We start from the raw sequence: 6,000 nt of genomic DNA on the forward strand, positions 1-6,000 counted from the left end.
CTGGAAAACTAGAGTGGGAAGAAGAAAAGTAGGGAGAGCCGGTAGCTGCTCCCCTCTCACAGAAGCGCTTTAATCTGCTGCTGGGGGCTGTTTTGCGTCCTGCTGTAGCAAGCTTGAGCCTACCAATTAGCTCCTGAAGAGGACTGCTTTCCGTCTCCCTGTCCTCCTTGGCATTTACAGACTGTCATTCATGTATGACACATCAAGTGTGTCATTAGTTTCAATACTGAAAGAGGGAGCGAAAAAGCAGGGAGAGGCGTTGTCAGGAACAAAACCAGACTTCCCTGCCATCACTGAGCTTACACCTAAAAACAGCCCTAACTTTTTCTCTGCAATCAGTCAGAGTTAAAGTCAGAAAATCCAACCCATCTCCTTTGGTGAAAAGTAGCCTTTATTATCGAGTCTTGATTACACAAAGCTCCAGAAATACCACTGGCCTCTCTCTGTGAGACTGATGGCCCTTGGTGTGAGTGGTAGAAGCTCTGGATTGCCTTTTTTAAAACAGGCTACTCAACCTGGAACCCAGATAAATGCAAGGCATTTGGTTCAGGAACCAGTAAGCATCTGACTTCCATGATAAACTTTCCTGGATTCCAGACCCTGGATTTTTCTTATCTTGGCCAGCACACCAGGATATTCACAATGAGCCAAAAAACTTTCAAGACTCCAGCACTGTCAAAGTGGAATAGAAAAGTTTCTTGCTTTTAAATTGAAAATATGGCAAATAAAGAATATCTCTACAGAGTTTAAATGATATTCTTGATTTAATAATTACTAGTAAATTATGTTACTGGTATACCTGCCAATCTTTGCTACTTAAGCTAATGAAAGAACATTCCAGACAATAAGTCAAAGTAAATCTCACGTTCAAATATGCTTGGTAAAGGTCCCAGGCTTTATGATACATGTTTAACAATGATCTTACAGTCATTGAGTTAAAACTATAGTGGTTTAGGTTATGCTGAAAGAAAGGTCACAGCAAAATGGTAGATAAATAGATGTTCTAAAAAAGTTATATGTAAACACAACTTATTATATATATTAGATACTATATCATTATACTTCACATACAAGATTATATTATTATTTTTAAGCATTATTTAGGATCCATTTTTTTTTGAAACAAGTAATAGTGACTTTATTCAGAAAGTCAGCAAACTGAAAATGGAATTCTTCATAAAATAGCTTCACAAATTAACAAATCTTTATGTAAGTCCTAATTTTCATATAAAAAAACTGAACCATATTAGTGTATGTAAATTTGCATTTCAAAAGGTTAATCTTCAAAATCAGTTATTTGTACAGTATCATATAGGATTTATGTATTATGTGTGTTTGGATTTGGTTACCAAATGACTCAGACTTTTGCTTCCTATATGAGAAAAGCTTGCAAAAATTTTTTGTCTGTACCCTTACTTCAAAACTACTTGCATCAATGTTTAAATTACTATCAAAAATTAAAATTTAATTTTGTATCAAATTTCTAAGTAATGCTTAATTACAATGCTTATTTGAGAAAATTTTAAATTAAGATACAGTTCTTGTGTACAGTGGCATTATTCCAGCCTGCACATAAGCAATAAGGGCAGTTTTAAAAGCATTCTTTTAACTATTCAAAGAGATTTGTCCACCCTAATGCCCTCATGAATTAACCACATATATATTCTTTACATCAGTGATATCAATTTATTACAAGCATCAAGATATTTAATAATATTGGATTAATTTATCCTTTGCTTTTGCAATTGCTGTTTTATGAATGCTGTTGCTACAAGCAAAATACATAAAATAACTAATCAATTAAAATATCAACACACTTTGGACTTCAAAGAGTTACATTTTAATTTTGTAATACTAAGAAGCATTACATATTATGTTACATAAACTTCAAAACCATCCCTAGACCTAAATAACAATTAAGAACTATTCCTTTGAATCTTAGGAGGGTGTAGTTCATAAATTACCCTAAGATCAAGGCATAGCATTTTAAGGCTAAACTAAAAGGCCTCTTTCTTCCACTCCTGAGACATGAAGAAAATAATAAACTCTCAAGACGCATCAACTTTTCAGCTCATAACTCTGAAGCGACGTTCATTAAGTCAGCAAATACAAATAAGCCTGACTCCCTTAATGCCTGAAGGGTTGGGCTCTGATTAGCCATGTAAATCCTAATTAAAGGGACCTTGGGGAATCCCCAAATATGAATCACAGCAAACCCCTAACAACAACAAAGTTCACACTGCCACATGAACCCTTATGGCCAGAAAGCTCCCATCCAATATCTCATTGCTCCAACTAAACACTAGATGTCCACACTTTCAAAGCTTTCATTTAAATCACACTTCTCTCCAAAAAGAAATTAAGGTGACATAAAAGACTTCCCTGATGGTTCAAACGATAAAGGCTCTGCCAGCAATGCAAAAGACCCAGGTTCTATTCCTGGGTCAGGAAGATCCCCTGGAGAAGGGAATGGTTATCCACTCCAGTATTCTTGCCCGAAGAATTCCATGGACAGAAGCTGTTGGCTGACTACAGTCCATGGGGTCACAAAGTGTCAGACATGACTGAAAGGCTAACACTCACTTTTTCAACAAATCTCACTACCATACTTTCCTTAAGAAAAGTAGGAAATAAACCAGAGGAAGGGACTGTTAAAACAACTAGTATTGCTGGCCTGGTTTTTAACATTATTATTATCGTTTATTTATTTATTTGACTGTACTGGGTCTTCACTGTGGCATAAGGAGCTTTAGTTGTTGCATGCAAACTCTTAGTTGTGATATGTGGGCTCTACTTCCTAACCAGGGATCAAACCCAGGCCCCTTGCATTGGGGGCATGGAGTCTTAGCTAGCCACTGGACCACTAGGGAAGTCGCACTGTTCTGGGTTTGAAGTTTGGCTTTCCCCTTCCTAACAGCTAGGGCAAAACAAAAATGGAAACAATCAGTAACAGCTTTAATATGAGGAAAGAAAGAGGCACAACAGGTTCTTCATAGAAGTCAAGTTTCCCAGATGCTGCATTCTGGAATATATTTCTCATATGGGTGTGGCGTCACACACAGAACAGTGAGCAGGGTGGGAGACAGACTCCTCGCTTATGTTTGCCCTTGCAGTATTTAGAAATACCTTTGTTAAGCATCCAGGATGTTCATTCGTTCACTCAGCAAATGTTAGTCACAGATGGCGTGTGAGACAGTGCTGAGGAAACAAAAGGGAGCAAGGTGGACAAGGGACTTGCTCTCATGGAGCTTAATTCTCACAAGAGTGGTGGAAGGGAGGAGAAAATGTAAACACACAAATAAGTGACCAAGATAAATTCAGATAGTGGTGCATGAGGAAAATAGGAAGAGAATAAGGGAGGAGGGGGGTTACCGCAGATTGGGTACTCAAGAAGGTCTCTTGGAGACGTGAATTTGACCTCAAGTTTGGATGAGATCAAATTAAGCATCCTCAAGCAGGCTTAAAGGAGCCTGCCAAGTACAGATAGGGACAGGACTTCCCTGGCAGTCTAATGGTTAAGACTTCGCCTTTCAATGCAGGGGGTATGGGTTCCATCCCTGGTCGGGGAGCAAAGATCCCACATGCCTTGAGGCAAAACATAAAACAGAATGTTGTAACAAATTCAATAAAGACTTTTAAAATGGTCCACCTCAAAAGATCATAACTAAAAAAAAAGTATAACTGTGGAGTCAGAGGAAGCAGCAAATGCAAAGGCCCAAGGGGAGGTCCAGGTTAGTGTGTTGCAGGAACACACGGAAGGCCGGCATGACTGGCACATAATGGGGAAAGAATATGAGCAAGATGAGTTTGGAGATGCAGGCTGAAGCCAACACAAGTAAGGCCTTGTGGGCCAATGTAAGATTTTGGATTGTTTTCTAATAGGAAGCTAATTAAGCAAGAGATGATGGGATCTTTTTTATATACTAAAAATATCTTTCTATTTATGGGGAAAGAACTGATCATAAATGACCAAGAAGGAAAGCAGGAGGGTATGAACAGGATTGGAACACAGTCTAGAGATAGAACTAACTTGCTAGTAGACTGGATACAGAGAGGAGACATTAAGTGACTAAGTGGATGGTGATGCCATTTACTGGGCGGGAATGACTATAGGAGTTCTGTTTCAAGAGGAAACTTTGAATGTTAATTTGAGTGTTATTTTTTGGTCATGCTGTTTGAACTTCCCATTGGGCATCCCAGTGGGGATATATTGGTTTGGCCAAAAAGTTCGTTTGGAGTTTTCCCATAAAATGTTATGGAAAAACCATGAGTGAACTATCGTAGGAAAAACCCCAAAAGAACTTTAACTAGACAATCTAAACAACAGTATTTAACTAGACAATCTAAACAGCCAGAGTGAAACTCACTGGAGAGATGGGGCTGGAGACACAGATTTGGAAATTAAAAGCTAATAAATGAAATGTAAGGCCATGGGATCAGATGAGCTCTGTTTTGGAAGAAGAGGGCCAAAGGCCAAGAACATGGATACTGCAGCACTTAGAAACCAAGAGAGGAGAGGGTGAGGAGGAGGAGACTGAGAAACAAGGGCTAGAGAGCAGGCAGAACCCCCGAGGGTGGTGACGCAGCCGCCAAGAGAGGATGGGTTTCCAAAGGTCAGCTCTGCCAAACAGTGCTGAAAGACAGAGAAGCATGAAGACAGACGAGAGACCATTGGGCTTGGCATCAAGTACGGTGCGAATAGCCTTGACAAAACAATTTCCATCAGATTTGGCTAAAATAGGTTCAAGACAGAATGGAAAGTCATGGGGTGGAGATTATGACCCACATGGTGTAAAAGGGAGCAGGGAAATGGGAATAATAGCTAGACGGCAACAAGAGGTCAGTAGAAGTCTTTTTACGGTAGGAGCTATTGCTACCAAAGCTTTTCTGTAAGCTGGGAGGAGAATGATCCAGGAGAGGAGCAAGGACTCATGAAACAGAGAAGGGAGCTGTTCATAGGGATTAAGTTCTTGAGAAGGTGAAAATGGGGTCTGATTCCTCAGACAGAAGCCTGAACTCATCATCTGTATTAATGGGAAGGAAGGCAACACAGAGGTTGGTATATTTAGAGGAAAGAAAATCAGAAGGTCTCAAGTGGGTTGCATCTATTTTCTTATGAATCATGATCATCAGTTAAAGGAAAGATGAGCAGTGAGGAAATGGGGTTTTTGGAAGTTTGAGGAGAAATGAGAAGGTGTGAAAGAGCCAATATCTTTCAGTCTTAACTCCAAACTGTCAATTTTCTCTGCCTGACCTGAGATCCTCAATGTTATTCTGGGAGCATGAAATAACTATTCAACTGATAAATTTCTACTAGTAAAGGGACCCAGTCAGACAAGGTCCCCTAATATCTAAACCACCAAGTGGCACATATTGGTTACTTTGGGTTCCCAGGCTGTAAAGCAGGGATCGGTTAAAATACTGAGCCACCAAGGGACCACATCTCACCTTTTTGTGTGTATACCCCGCCACACGAAGTGCTACTATTGAATACTTGAAACAGAGGAGAATACAAGTATTTTCAATACTATTACCGTGCTTGTGTTTAGTTGCTCGGTCGTGTCCGACGCTTTGCAACCCATTGGACCATAGCCCACCAGGCTCTGCTCTCCATGGTATTTTTTAGGCAAGAATACTGGAATATTCTTGCCATTTCCTTCTCCAGGGGATCTTCCTGACTCAGGGATCTAACCTGCATCTCCTGTGTCTCCTGCATTGCAGGCAGATTCTTCACCTGCTAAGTCATCAGGGAAGTCCCAGCGGCCTACTACATGAGTCAGATGTATTGAGATACCACCATGTACCAAGCACAGTGCTAAGTTCTTTACCTATGTTGTTTCTTTTAATACTCCCAACAACTAAATGAGCAGCATGTACTATTATTATCTCAGTTTTATAAGTGATGCATATGAAGCTTACAAAGGCTAAATTGAATCAACATGAGAGATGGTGAAGCTGTCCATGAGATGGGAGAGACAGAGAGTCAGCCATTATTAATCA

The sequence above is a fragment of the Ovis canadensis genome, chromosome 7 (genome assembly GCF_042477335.2).
Source record: "Ovis canadensis isolate MfBH-ARS-UI-01 breed Bighorn chromosome 7, ARS-UI_OviCan_v2, whole genome shotgun sequence".
Lineage (NCBI taxonomy): Eukaryota > Metazoa > Chordata > Mammalia > Artiodactyla > Bovidae > Ovis > Ovis canadensis.